A 15,358-nucleotide genomic window follows, 5' to 3' on the forward strand; every position below is an offset into this window, starting at 1 on the left:
GAATCATTTTTGTCCTCCAGGTTAAATGATGGCAAACCAGATCTATTGAGAGAAATTAATTTATTTAGGGTTCCAAATGATCAGACAAAAGATCTTCATCAGAATTATTTACTGCAAAACAGAAACACTAAAACTACCAGGAGAACAGCATAAGATAGGACAGTGCTCTACATTAAAGCAATTGTTGAAGCAATTCTACCCAAGCTGGCACAAAACCTGTAATTCCTAATTACGGTTGGATGGAACTCCCCCAGACCAACATTCATGGAGAGAGATCTCTGCTCTCAACCTCCAGCAGTGACCTTGGGGGGTCCCCAGCCAGGGCAGGAATCTCCACACACCCCCCAAGAAGGGTTCTGTTGGAAGAAGCTGCCCTTGGGAAAGGGGACTGGTCTTTTCTCGTCAAAAGTGATGGACTGACAGTCACTGGTCTCAGGGGTTGCCTCCCCATCAGGGGCTTCATTCGGGGTGGAAGCAGCAGCCAAAGTTCTTCCTGCACTCGAGGTACTGGAAGGGCTTCTCTTACTGGTGGGTCCGTTGGTGTCTGGTCAAGTCAGACCTGTTGGTGAAACTCTTCCCACACTCCCCACACTTGTAGGGTTTCTCCCCGGTGTGGATGCGCTGGTGCCTGACGAGGTTGGAGTTCTGGTTGAAGCCCTTCCCGCAGTCGGTGCAGCGGAAGGGCCTCTCATCCGTGTGCGTCCGCTCATGCAGGAGGAGAGCTGAGCTGGTCTGAAACCTCTTCCCACATTCCAAGCACTTGTAGGGCCGTTCCCCGGTGTGGATGAGCTGGTGGGTGCGGAGGCTGGAGCTGCTCCTGAAGCTCTTCCCACATTCCCCACAATTGTACGGCCGTTCCCCGCTGCCTTCCTGCGCCGGGGAGCCCTTCAAAACGGCCTCTCCCACCAGGGTCTCACGGGGGGATTTGTCCTCCGCGCTCTCCGTCCTCACCTCGGGGCCTGGGGCAGGAAGCAAGAAGGACAGGCAGGGGATTTGCCTCCGGCCCACAGGGAAGGCCAAGGACATCCCCCCAACTACGGCCCCGGCAGGACGGCGGCGCCAGCGGGGTTGTCCTGCAGCCAGGGCCATGCTGGGCTGACAGAGCCAGCACAACACCCGCCCAAAGGGACACTGACTTCCTCCTCACCTGCCTGGGGGGCCCAAGGCATCTTCCTCTTCCTCGCAGCCTCCTCCTCCATCCGCCCAAGCTTTGGGAAGGACAAATCCTGATGGGGGGAAAACAAGGGCTGAGCACGTTGGCTTGGGGGTTCCTCCTGCCCAAGTCCATCTCTAGAACTCACCGGGCATCCTGTGACCATAAAAACCTCCAAAACACTAAGATTCAGCCCAGAAAAACCCAAATCATCGAGATTCAGGCAAAAGCCTATAAGAAAGAGTGAGAAGACTCCTGCCCCCCCAAACTGAAAAAAGTTGAGATTCACCTAAAAAATACTCTAAAATATGAAGATGAGCCCAAAAAAATTCTCCTAAGATTTCCCCTTCTCTGGCTTCCCCTCTTTAGGGTTCAGAGATTCTCCCCTGTCTGGGATGCTGGGGGTTCTACCTAGAGATGCTGGGAGTGTTGGGGGTCCCAAGGCTCCCTTCTCCTCTGATTCTCGCCTTCGGGATACTGCATTCCCAGAAATTCCCCCTCTCCAGGTTCTCCACTTTGTTGTCCTAGGGGATCCCAGGGGTCCCCACTGTCCAGGCTTCCCCTTCTCCGTGCCCCCCCTCACCAGGCTTTCAGGGGCCCTCTGAGAGGGCACTGGAAGGGACTGGGGGGGAACTGGGGCACACTGGGGGGCACTGGGGAGTTACTGGGGGATACCAGGACACATGAGGGGACACTGGCAGGTTACTGGGCCATACTGGGGGTTACTGGGTGCTCACTGCAGGATCACTGGGCCATACTGGGGGGCAGTGGAAGGTCACTGGGACACACTGGCTGGTCACTGAGGGGGTTACTGGGCCATACTGAGGGTAACTGGGAGGTCACTGGGATATACTGGGGGCACTGGGATCCCCTTACCCGGATGTGGTACATCTCCCCCTCTGGATTTTGGGGGGCATCCCTAGGACCCCTCCCCTGGGGGCTGGGGGACCCCCTGAACCCCACTGCTGGGCTTTAGGGGACCCCAAAAATCATCTCAAACCCCCTGAAATCCATCCCTCGACCCATCGAAACCTCCTCAAGGACCCCTCATCCCTCCCCAGCATCCTCTAAACCCTCTCAGTGACCCACAAAACCCACCTGGGACCCCTCAAGCCCATTCAGGGACCCCCAATCCCCCTCATGGACCCTCAAAACAGTCTGGGACCCATTAAACCCCCCAAAACTGCGTCGAAGGCCCCGCAAAGCCCCCCAGGATGCCCAAACCTCCCCAGAGAGCCCCAAAGCCCACCTGGGACACCCCAAATCTTCTCAGAAAAATAAACCCCCATCAGAGCCCCCCAAAACCCTTCAAGGACCTTCAACCTCCCCCCTGAGTCCCTTCAGGGACCCCTCAAAACGTCCCCGGGAACCCCCGAACCCCCCCGCTAAGCCCTCCCGAGCCCTCCAACCTTTCCACCCACACCCGCGCTCCCCGCAGCCCCCGAGGGGATCCCCAGACCCCGCTCTCGCCGCCCCCCCGCCAACTCACCCAGCGAAGTGCAGCGGCCGCAGGCGAGTCCTCCTCACTCCCGACCACGAGGCCAAAATGGCGCTCGCTCCGCGCGCCCTCCGCCTTTACAGACCCGCCCCGCAGCCAATCAGCGCGCGGCCACGGCCCCTGCCCGCCCCCCGCCTGCGCGGGGCATTGTGGGAGTTGTAGTCCCTGCGGCGGGGAGGATGGGACTTTTTTTGGTTTTTTGTTTTTCTGTCTTCTTTTATTTTCTCTTTTTTCTTTCTTTCTTTTCTTTTTTTTTTCTTACTTCTTTCTTTTATCCCCTTTTTCTTTTTTCTTTCTCTTATTTCTTTTTTCCTTTTTTCTTTGTTCTTTCCTTTTGTTTTTTTTTTCTCATTTTTATCCTGTTTTTTTTCCCTTTTTTTCTGTTTTTTCTTCTTTTTTTATTTTTTCTCCCCTTTTTAATTATTATTTTCTTTTTGCTTTTGGTTTTTTTTTCTTTTTTTTTTTAACATTGTTTTCTATCAGTTGTATTTTCAAGGAAAATGGAAACACATATCAAAACAATCTCCATGTACATATCTTACAACAACAGATAATCTGCCATTGTTCCAGGTTTATGAGGATTCCCAAGATCACAAACACAGAGACACCAAGGGTGGAAGTGAAGCAACTTTATCCTGTCCCTTGCCACAGCCTTCAGTCCACACCCAGCCCTGGATTTCTGCAAAGCCGCTGGGCAGGAGCAGGAGATGGAGCTGGTGCTCGGCGGGAGGGGCAGCAACAACAAACCCGTGTCTTTGGCACAGGGGAAGGAATTTAGTGCTTGAGGGGTTACATTCCACAGGCTCCCCTGGGGATCAGCTCATGCTCGGACAGTGAGAACAGCAAGAACATTCCTAATAAAAATGCCAGAGGGAAGGGAGCGGAGGGGGAGCAGGGGCAGGAAAAGGAAGCAGAGCGATGGAAGATGGGCTGGGGCGGTCGGGGCTGGGGGAAGGCAGGCTGGACAATGCCTTGTTTGGTCCAGCAGCTGGACCAGCTCCAGGGCAGATGTCGGGGGAGCCTCTGCCACAGGGACATGGACAAACAGAGGCTACAAAAGCTCTCAGAGGGGTTGGGGGCTCTGGGCGGGGCTGCGCTCTCGCCTCAAGCCAGGATACCCCAGGGCAGTGGAACAGCAATTCCTGTCAGCTCCCAGCAAAGATTATTGGGGTTTGCACTGGGGAAATATTGACGCTCCAGCTTCTTCTTCTCTTTTTAGAACTTTGAACTTGCAGTCGGGTAGAAGGGCTGGTGAGGGAGTGGGAAGAGACCCACTGAGGGACACATCTCATCCCTCAGTTAGATGGAGCTAAACCCCTGATCTTGCTTAGGAAGAGCTGCTGATGCTCAGTTGTCTTCTTTCCCTTCTGCTTCAGTGGGATATTACATTTCCCTGCAGTATTTGGGATAGAAGGGTATGTCAGCTGGAATGGTTTGGTTCTTATAGAAAGTATGAACACATTTTACTGAAGGTATTTTTACATAGGTGAGGCCTCCAAAAAAAACCCAAAAAACCCAAAAAGTAATATAAGTGCAGAATAGAGTGAACTTTGGGGTTTTCTTTTTAATTCTTGGGTAGAAAACCATCCCCGTTAGGGACAGCAATTTATTGCATTGCTGAAAAAAAAAAACCCAACCAACCAACCAACAAAGAAGTCTGAATTTGTTCTCCTTCGGATTTGTTTTTGATCATAATAATCCTTCTAGTGAAAAGGGCCAATTTACTTTTTCTAGAGGAATATTTTAAGTGTGATTATCACAATATCACAGATGCTGAAAAGGTCTAAAACAGGACATGGACCTTGAACCTGCTCCTGTGTTTAGGATGTGGTGCTTAACATTCAAGAAACAATAGAACTGCAACTCATTTATTAAGGTATAATCTCAAAATGTTCACTCTTGCTCTGTAAAGACATGCCACAAGGATTGTAAAAAGCTTGCAGTATCCCATGAAGTACATGTGGTATTTTATCAGTGTAAATATAAGATTATATTATATATATTTTTTATATATATTATATATATAAATACTTATATTATATATAAGATTTTCAAGATTTATGCTGGCAGTACTCCATAACTAAAGTAAGTTTTCCCTTTGGTGCTGCACTAGTTTATGATTTAATTGTTACTGACATTCCACCAGTCATATTATTAACTTCACCAAATGAAAGGGAAATAATCCTGTATTATTAAAGAGAGCAACTGAATTCCCTCAGTCATCTTATCCTTGGCTGTCTGGGACAGTGATGCACTTCAGCTTCCCTAAAGAAAATTCCACTAAAAAAGAGATTGGGGTGATAGTGAGAGATCCAGATTGAAGGGTGTGCCTGAATTATCTTTAGGGAGGAGACCTTTTTGGTGGGTGACAGGCAATGTGCCTGTGGCTCCCTTTTTCTGTCTGTTTTTTTTTCCATTTCTTTTTGTCAGAGGCTTTGGAAAAGGTGTTTTGTCAAGAGAATAATATTCATTTATAGCCATGTGAATGCTTTGTATCCTATACCAGTGAAGGCAGTCACCTTAATACCCATACCCATGCCTTTGAAAATAAAACAAGGAGAAAAAATGGAGTATTTGTTTGAGACCAGATAAACTGAATGTAGTTCAGTAACATGGTAAGGCAATTGCTGTTATCGCACAGAGACGTTTCTTTCTATGCTGGAACTGAGGGCAGCAGCAAAAGCTAAAAGCCTTGCTCTGTGTGTTTGTGAACACACTGTGGGTAAGTTCAAAGGAGCATTCAGAGATTGTGTTGTGTGAGCCTTTTCCCCTAAGATCAAAACAAGGAGTAATTATTGCTAAATCCAGCAGATGGCTTTTTCTCTTTATTCCCAATTACTGATTAAAGAAACATAACTCAGATGTGATCTCACTCTGTGCTCCAGTGACATCAACATTAGAACAATATTGTCACTGTCTACTGGTCTCTTGTGCTCCTCACTGGAAGGCACTTGGTGCACCCCTGGATATCCTGCTAATGAGGTAAAAACTAACCCTTCTAAAGTTCCAGATTTTCCTCACCTGTTTGGACACAGTTGGACAAACTGGACCAAGTTATGACTTGAAAGCCATCTGCTGGATTTAGCATTAATTACTCCTTGTTTTGATCGTAGAGGAAAAAAGCTCACACAAGACAATCTCTGTGGGCCCAACAGAGAAAACATCCCCAGGGTCCTGTTAGAGCACAAACCTGCAAACAGGGATGACAGGTCAGAGAATCACAGAATCATCAAGGTTGGAAGAGACCTTCCAGATCTTCTAGTCCAACTGTCAACCCAGCACCACCAGAATCACCCCTAAACCCCATCCCAAAGCACTACATCCAGATGCCACCTGAACACTTCCAGAGACTTCACCACCTCCCTGAACTACTTGTTCCAATGCCTGAGCACTCTCTCAGTGGAAAAAGGGTTTTTGAATATCTAATATGAACCTTGCCCGGTGCAATTTAAGGCTGTTTCCTCTCTTCCTGTCACTAAAGGCTTTGCAGAAGAGACCGACTCCCACCCCACTAAAACCTCCTTTCAGGTCATTGCAGAGAGCAATGAGGTCCCCCCTGAGCCTCCCCTTCTCCAGACTCAACCAGCCCAGTTCCCTCAGCCGTCCCTCAGCAGACATGTTTTCCAGAGCCTTCCCCAGCTCCGTTCCCTTCTCTGGACACGCTCCAGCCCCTCAAGGGCCTTTTGGCACTGAGGGGCCAGAACTGGACACAGCACTCCAGGTGGGGCCTCCCCAGTGCCCAGCACAGAGGGGCAATCAGTTCTCTGCTCCTGCTGGCCACACTCTTCTCCACAAAGGCCACGATGCCCTTGGCCTTCTTGCCCCCCTGGGCACACTCTGCCTCATATCCAGCTGCTGTCAAGCAACACCCCCAAGTCCCTTCCTGCTGAGCAGCTCTCCAGTCCCTCTGCCCCCAGCCTGGAGCGTTCCAGGGGGTTGTTGGGACCCAAGGGCAGGCCCTGACACTTGGCCTTATTGATCCAGCCTGTCCAGATCCCTCTGCAGAGCCTTCCTGCCCTCCAGCACATCCACACTCACACCCAGATCAGTCAGTCTCCCAAACAGGACGAAGTCTGACCACCAGCAGTCCAGGGTGTCAGTTCTGCTGCCCCCTCCTTCCTCCACCCAGAATGGAAAACTCCATCATTTTGGGGTCTCTGTGCCCGTCGGCTCCGACCACCACATCCCCCACCAGTCACAGAATCATGGAATGGTTTGGGTTGGAAGGGACCTTAAAGAGCATCTGAGTCCAACCCCCTGCCATGGGCAGGGACACCTTCCACTAGACTCAGAGCTCAGAGCCCCATCCAACCTGGCCGTGAACACTTCCAGGGATGGGGCAGTCAGAACTTCTCTGAGCAACCTGTGCCAGGATCTCACTACCATCACAGTCCAGAAATTCTCCCTAATATTACATCTAACTCTTCCCTCTGTCAGTGTGAAGCCATTCCCCTTGTCCTGTCACTCCAGACCCTTGTCCAAAGTCTCTCTCCATCTTTCTTGTTGGCTCCCTTCAGGCACTGCAAGGCCACAATTAGGTCACCCCAAAGCCTTCTCTTCTCCAGCCTCAACAATGCCAATTCTCTCAGCCTTTCCTCACAGCAGAGCTGCTCCATCCCTCTGATCATCTTGCTGGTCCCCTCTTGACTCACTCCAACAGGTCCATGTCCTTCCTGTGCTGGAGCCCAGAGCTGGAGGCAGCTCTGCAGGGGTGACAACATTACAGCCCTGTGTGTTCCAGCAAGGACACTGTGGAACCTCCTGGAGTAAAGGGGCCATTGTGACACTGTAGGGCCTTCTGGAGCCAAAGGAACCCTGGTACAGTTGGGAATCTCATGGAATCAAGGGAGCACTGTCACCCTGGGAAAACTCCTGGAATTCAGGGCCCATTGTGACACTGCAGCTCCCCATGGAACAAAAGGAACCCTGGGACGCTGCAGAAACTCACGGAACCAAGGGACCATTGTGACATTGAGGGGGCTGATGGAATCAGGAGGCCATTGGGACAATCCAGGGCCTCATGAAATCAAAGGAATTCTGGGACACTGTCGAACCTCCTGGAACCAAGGGTTCCTGCTGACATGTGTGTCCTCCTGGAACCAAGGGAGCCCGGAGATATTTCTGAACCTCCCAGAATCCAGGGGCCATTGGGACCCGGCAGAACCTCCTGCATTCCAGTGGTCCTTGTGAAACTGCAGGCTCTGCTGGAACCCAAGGGTTCCTGGAACACTGCAGAGCTCACGGAACCAAGGGGTCACTGTCCCACTGCAGCTCCTTCTGAAGCACAGGGGACCCTGGGACAGTGGGAAATCTCCGAGAATCCAAAGGGCATTTTGGGACTGCAGGGCCTCATGGAACTAAATGAACCATTGGAGACTGTGGAAGCTCATGGAATCCAGGGGCCATTGGGGCATGTGGGGCCTCCTGGAAGCAAAGGAACCCTGAGAATTTATGTGGGAACAACATAAGGCAGCAACAGCTGCATTCAGTTAATTCGAATCCAAAAGGAGTGTTTTGGCCCTGACTGGTGTTTTCCATCCAGAGAGTGCTGTTTGCCAAAGGGGAAACCACTTGGAACGCTCTGCATGGCAGCCTGTGTTTTTCTCTGGTGGCTGAACACAGCCAGCACATGAGGGGAGGGGAATGTGTGGGATCAGGGCACTGCTTTGGGGCCATGCTGGGAACTCTGGTGGACTAAAAGACAAAGCCCAGGCGCTGTTTCCAAAGGAACCCCAATGAAAGGGGGACACTGGAAAGATGGGTGGACAAGTCCTGCAATGGAACTCTGTGTGTGCAGCCTCATTTTATCCTTCAGTGCCCACAGGAGAGGGGGCAAACAGCGGGGGTTGGGACCCCAAAACTGTTCAGGGGGGAAATGGGGGATTGAGGGGACAATGGGAATATGGAAGGAACAGGGAGAAGGGTGGAAAAGGGGGGGTGGTCTGGTGGGTCGGATGGTCTCATGGGGGTCTTTGGGCACAGAGGCGTTGGGAAAGGGGGGTGGCCCCCCTGAGCTCCCAACTTCCTGTGGGGTGCTGGATCAAATCTCAGCCTTGGATTATGCCAACACTTTCAGTTTAGAGGAATTACAGAGGTGTAACTGAATCATTTTTGTCCTCTAGGTTAAATGATGGTAAACCAGATCTATTGAGAGAAATTAATTTATTTAGGGTTCCAAATGATCAGACAAAAGATCTTCATCAGAATTACTTAGTGCACAATATATACACTAAAACTACCAGGAGTACAGGATAAGATAGGACAGTGCTCTACACTAAAGCAATTGTTGAAGCAATTCTACCCAAGCTGGCACAAAACCTGTAATTCCTAATTACGGTTGGATGGAACTCCCCCAGACCAACATTCATGGAGAGAGATCTCTGCTCTCAACCTCCAGCAGTGACCTTGGGGGGTCTCCAGCCAAGGTAGGAATCTCCACACACCCCCCAAGAAGGGTTCTGTTGGAAGAAGCTGCCCTTGGGAAAGGGGACTGGTCTTTTCTCGTCAAAAGGGATGGACTGACAGTCACTGGTCTCAGGGGTTGCCTCAGCATCAGGGGCTTCATTTGGGGTGGAAGCAGCAGCCAAAGTTCTTCCTGCACTCGAGGTACTGGAAGGGCTTCTCTTACTGGTGGGTCCGTTGGTGTCTGGTCAAGCCAGACCTGTTGGTGAAACTCTTCCCACACTCCCCACACTTGTAGGGCCTCTCCCCGGTGTGGATGCGCTGGTGGGTGACGAGGTGGGAGTTCAGTTTGAAGCCCTTCCCGCAGTCGGTGCAGCGGAAGGGCCTCTCATCCGTGTGCGTCCGCTCATGCAGGAGGAGAGCTGAGCTGGTCTGAAACCTCTTTCCACATTCCAAGCACTTGTAGGGCCGTTCCCCGGTGTGGATGAGCTGGTGGGTGCGGAGGGTGGAGCTCTGCCTAAAGCTCTTCCCACATTCCCCACAATTGTACGGCCGTTCCCCAGTGTGGATGCGACGGTGTTGGATCAGGTGGCAGTTCCTGTTGAAGCTCTTGAGACACTCCCCACACGTGTAGGGCCGTTCCCCAGTGTGGATGTGCTGGTGTCTGAGCAGGTCTGTGCTCTTCCTGAACCTCTTCCCACATTCCAAGCACCTGAAGGGCTTCTCCCTGCTGGGAGGCTGCTCAGGGACCACCAGCTCAGAGCTCCCCCTCAAGCTCCGGCTGCCTTCCCGGCACAGGCTGGCTCTTTCCTCCTCAGAGCACCCTGGGCTGGCTTTGGAGCCCCTCCTGCGGGGGGATCTCCGGCCCTTTTCCTCCCCGCTGCCTTCCTGCGCCGGGGAGCCCTTCAAAACGGCCTCTCCCACCAGAGTCTCACGGGGGGATTTGTCCTCCGGGCTCTCCGTCCTCAGCTCGGGGCCTGGGGCAGGAAGCAAGAAGGACAGGCAGGGGATTTGCCTCCGGCCCACAGGGAAGGCCAAGGACATCCCCCCAACTCCGGCCCCGGCAGGACGGCGGCGCCAGCGGGGTTGTCCTGCAGCCGGGGCCATGCTGGGCTGACAGAGCCAGCACAACACCCGCCCAAAGGGACACTGACTTCCTCCTCACCTGCCTGGGGGGCCCAAGACATCTTCCTCGCAGCCTCCTCCTCCATCCGCCCAAGCTTTGGGAAGGACAAATCCTGATGGGGGGAAAACAAGGGCTGAGCGCGTTGGCTTGGGGGTTCCTCCTGCCCAAGTCCATCACTAGAACTCACCGGACATCCTGTGTCCATAAAAACCTCCAAAACACCAAGACTCAGCCCAGAAAAACCCAAATCATCGAGATTCAGGCAAAAGCCTATAAGAAAGAGTGAGAAGACTCCTGCCCCCCCAAACTGAAAAAAGTTGAGATTCACCTAAAAAATACTCTAAAATATGAAGATTAGCCAAAAAAAATTCTCCTAAGATTTCCCCTTCTCTGGTTTCCCCCCTCTAGGGTTCAGAGAGTCTCCCCTGTCTGGGATGCTGGGGGTTCTACCTAGAGATGCTGGGAGTGTTGGGGATCCCAAGGCTCCCTTTCTCCTCTGATTCTCGCCTTCGGGATGCTGCATTCCCAGAAATTCCCCCTCTCCAGGTTCTCCACTTTGTTGTCCTAGGGGATCCCAGGGGTCCCCACTGTCCAGGCTTCCCCTTATCCGTGCCCCCCCTCTCCAGGCTCTCAGGGCTCTCGAAGCTCCTCCCTATCTCCAGCCTTCCTCGCTCTCCAGGGATCAAGGCATGGGGACACCGAGGTACCCCCACGGCAACCCCGCTCCCGCTCTCCCCACTCCCCTCAGTCACCCCTCCCACCCCTTTCCCATCAGGCCCCCAAACCCCGGCTCCCCCCAGCTCCCTTTGGGGGTGACCCACCTGCTCTTTTCACTTCTCTCTGTACAAAATTGCTTCCCAATATCCAACACCTCCAGGGACGCTGACTCCACCCCCTCCCTGCCCAGCCCATTCCAAGGCCTGATTACTCTCTCAGCAAAAAATTGCTTCCTAATATCCAACCTAAACCTCCCCTGGCACAGCTCCAGACCCAGCCCTCTTGTCCTACTGCTGCTTCCTGGCAGAACAGCCCCACCCCCACCTGGCTCCAACCTCCTGGCAGGGACTTGCAGACAGTCACGAGGTCTCCCCTGAGCCTCCTCTTCTCCAGCCTCAACACCCCCAGCTCCCTCAGCCTCTCCTCACACCACTTGTGCTCCACTCCCTTCCCCAGCCTCGCTGCTCTTCTCTGCTCCTGCTCCAGCCCCTCCAGGGCCTTCCTCAGCTCAGGGGCCCAGAGCTGGACACAGCACTCCAGGGGTGGCCTCACCAGGGCTCAGTCCAGCCCAACAATCCCTTCCCTGCTCCTGCTGACACACTCTTCCTCACACAGGCCACCAGCCATTGGCCCTCTTGGCCACCTGGCCACACTCTGCCTCCTCTTCAGCTCCCTGTCCATCCCCACTCCCAGCTCCCTTTCTGCCTGCCTGCTCTCCAGACACTCTGGCCCCAGCCCGGGGGGCTGACGGGGCTTCTTGTGGCCAAAGGGCAGGACCCGGCCCTTGGCCTGCTGGAACCTCATCCCCTTGCAATCAGCCCATGGATCCAGCTGGGCCAGGTCCCTCTGCAGAGCCCTCCTGCCTTCCAGCACATCAACACACCCCCAGCTTGGGGTCACCTGCACATTTGCTGATGAAATGCCTGGTTCTGCAGCAGCTGCAGATGCTCAAGGGGCAGCAGGACCAAGTCAGGGGCCTGGGGGGGCTTGGGGGGCTTTGGGGTGTGGGAGGGTCCTGGGGGAGCTGGGGAGGGGCTTTGAGGATTGGGGGTACAAACCAGGAGAGACCAGTACAGACCAGGACAGACCAGTACCTCCTCACTGCTCCCCAGATCTCTCCTGGAGCTGGACCACGTTGTCCTGGGACACCTGAGCCCCCCCAGTGCCCTCCCAGTACAGCCCAGTGCCCCCAGTACAGCCCACTGTGTTCCTGTCCCAGGGTGCCAGGTGATCCCTCTTTGAGGGGGGCTATGGGAGATCTGGGGGGATTTGGAGGGGTTGGATGGAGATTTGGGGGCTTTGAGAGGCATTGGTTGCATTTGGGAGAGTTAAAAGGGTCTTGGGGGCATTGGGGGGTCAAAGGTATCTGGAGGGGAGGGGACTAAATGAAAAAAAGGAGGTTGGGGGACATTTAGTGGGGGGTAATGGGGCCTAGAGGGGGAGAGGAGTGGCTTCCCTACGAGCAAGTGAGTCCTGAGACCCCCTTCGTGTCCTCAAGACTCTTTTGGTGTCTCCAACTCCCCCCTTGGCACCCCCAATTTCATTGTCCAAAAATCCCTCACCACTGTCCCCAAACCCCATCCCTGATGTCCCCAACCCTCCATCTCACCCCAGGAACCCCCCTGAACCCTCTGACACCAAAAACGCCCCCCCCCTCCTGCTCACAGAAAGGCCAAGGGCATCTGGGGACATGTTGGGGACAGTCTGGGGGCTTTGTGGGGCACTGGGTGATTACTGGGGGATACTGGGACACACTGGGGGGAACCAGAGGGCATTGGGAGGACTGGGGGGGTTACTGAGGGACACTGGGAAGGCACTGGGGGGGACCTGGGGCACACTGGGGGGCACTGGCAGAGAACTGGGGAGTTACTGGGGGATTACCAGGACACACAGGGAGACACTGGGAGGTTACTGGGCCATACTGGCAGGTTACTGGGTGCTCACTGCAGGATCACTGGGCCATACTGGGGGCAGTGGGAGGTCACTGGGACACACTGGCTGGCCACTGAGGGGGTTACTGGGCCATACTGAGGGTCACTGGGAGGTCACTGGGATATACTGGGGTCACTGGGATCCCCTTACCCGGATGTGGCACATCTCCCCCTCCGGATTTTGGGGGGCATCCCTAGGACCCCTCCCCTGGGGGCTGGGGGACCCCTTGAACTCCATTGCTGGGCTTTAGGGGACCCTGTAAAATCCTTTCAAAACCTCTGAAATCCCCCTTCGACCCATCAAAACTATCTCCAGGTCCCTTCAAATCCCCTCAGAGATCTCATCCCTGCCCAGCACCCCCCAAACCCTCTCAGTGACCCGCAAAACCCACCTGGGACCCCTCAAGCCTATTCAGGGACCCCCAATCCCCCCCACGGGCCCTCCAAACCGTCTGGGACACCTTAAACCCCCCAGGGACCCCAAAACTGCCTCAAGGTCCCCGCAAAGCCTCCCAGGAACCCCAAACCTCCCCAGAGAGCCCCAAAGCCCACCTGGGACACCTCAAATCTTCTCAGAAAACAAAACCCACATCAGAGCCCCCCAAAACCCTCCAGGGACCTTCAACTTCCCCCCCGAGTCCTTTCAGGGACCCCTCAAAACGTCCCCGGGAACCCCCGAACTCCCCCGCTAAACCCCCCCGAGGCCTCCAGCCTTTCCACCCACAGCCGCGCTCCCCGCAGCCCCCGAGGGGATCCCCAGACCCCGCTCTCGCCGCCCCCCCGCCAACTCACCCAGCGAAGTGCAGCGGCCGCAGGCGAGTCCTCCTCACTCCCGACCACGAGGCCAAAATGGCGCTCGCTCCGCGCGCCCTCCGCCTTTACAGACCCGCCCTGCAGCCAATCAGCGCGCGGCCACGGCCCCTGCCCGCCCCCCGCCTGCGCGGGGCATTGTGGGAGTTGTAGTCCCTGCGGCGGGGGAGGATCGGGCGTTTTGTTTTTTTGTTTTTCTGTCTTCTTTTATTTTCTCTTTTTTCTTTCTTTTTTCTTTCTTTTTTCTTTTCTTCCCCTTTTTTCTCTCTCTTCTTTATTTTTTCTCTTTTTTCTTTCTCTTTTTTTTCATTTTTTCCTTTTTTTCTTTCTTTTTTTTTCTCTTTTTTTTTTCTCCTTTTTCTCTTTTTTCTCTCCTTTTTTTTTACTATGTTTTTTTCTTATTATTTCCATTTCCTTTTTTTTTACATTGTTTTCTATCAGTTGTACTTTCAAGGAAGATTTATACTCAGATCAAAACAATCTCCAGGTACATATCTTACAACAACAGATAATCTGCCATTGTTCCAGGTTCCTGAGAACTTCCCAGATCACAAACACTGAGACACCAAGGGTGGAAACCAAGCAACTGTATCCTGTCCCTCGCCACAGCCTTCAATCCACACCCAGCCCTGGATTTCTGCAAAGCCGCTGGGCAGGAGCAGGAGATGGAGCTGGTGCTCGGCGGGAGGGGCAGCAACAACAAACCCGTGTCTTTGGAACAGGGGAAGGAATTTAGTGCTTGAGGGGTTACATTCCACAGGCTCCCCTGGGGATCAGCTTATGCTGGGACAGTGAGAACAGCAAGAACATTCCTAATAAAAATGCCCGAGGGAAGGGAGCGGAGGGGGAGCAGGGGCAGGAAAAGGAAGCAGAGCGATGGAAGATGGGCTGGGGCGGTCGGGGCTGGGGGAAGGCAGGCTGGACAATGCCTTGTTTGGTCCAGCAGCTGGACCAGCTCCAGGGCAGGTGTCGGGGGAGCCTCTGCCACAGGGACATGGACAAACAGACCCTACAAAAGCTCTCAGAGGGGTTGGGGGCTCTGGGCGGGGCTGCGCTCTCGCCTCAAGCCAGGATATCCCAGGGCAGTGGAACAGCAATTCCTGTCAGCTCCCAGCAAAGATTACTGGGGTTTGCACCGGGGAAATATTGACGCTCCAGCTTCTTCTTCTCTTTTTAGAACTTTGAGCTTGCATTCGGGTAGAAGGGCTGGTGGGGGAGTGGGAAGAGACCCACTGAGGGACACATCTCATCCCTCAGTTAGATGGAGCTAAACCCCTGATCTTGCTTAGGAAGAGCTGCTGATGCTCAGTTGTCTTCTTTCCCTTCTGCTTCAGTGGGATATTACATTTCCCTGCAGTATTAGTGATAGAATGCTATGTCAGCTGGAATGTTTTGGTTCTTACAGAAAGCATCAACGGATTTTAAGGAAGGTTTTTTTACATAGGTGAGACCTCCAAAAAAACCAAAAACCCCAAAGGTAATATAAGTGCAGAATAAAGTGAACTTTGGAGTTTTCTTTTTAATTCTTGGGTAGAAAAGCCATCCCAGTTAGGGACAGCAATTTATTGCATTGCTGAAATAAAACCAACCAACCAACAAACAAACAAAGAAATCTGACTTTGTTCTCTTTCGGATTTGTTTTTGATCATAAGAATCCTTCTAGTGAAAAGGGCTAATTTACTCTTTCTAGAGGAATGTTTTAAGTGTGATTATCACAATAT

General features: G+C 53.2%; 1 protein-coding gene and 2 pseudogenes across 1 annotated transcript in view; 2 read left to right on the forward strand and 1 right to left on the reverse strand.

The window, feature by feature from the left end:
• LOC127474808 (uncharacterized) overlaps positions 1–15,358 on the forward strand; it is a 1,366,245-nt pseudogene that overhangs the window by 1,061,960 nt on the left and 288,927 nt on the right.
• Positions 1–15,358, forward strand: part of LOC127474847 (PHD finger protein 7-like) — a 165,410-nt gene that overhangs the window by 113,878 nt on the left and 36,174 nt on the right. The window lies entirely within an intron of this gene.
• The window catches only part of LOC127474840 (zinc finger protein 883-like), a 177,877-nt pseudogene continuing 171,794 nt past the window's right edge, over positions 9,276–15,358 (reverse strand).

Source organism: Manacus candei, unplaced genomic scaffold (assembly GCF_025592945.1).
Source record: "Manacus candei isolate 608988 ecotype Guabito, Panama unplaced genomic scaffold, ASM2559294v1 h1tg000045l, whole genome shotgun sequence".
Lineage (NCBI taxonomy): Eukaryota > Metazoa > Chordata > Aves > Passeriformes > Pipridae > Manacus > Manacus candei.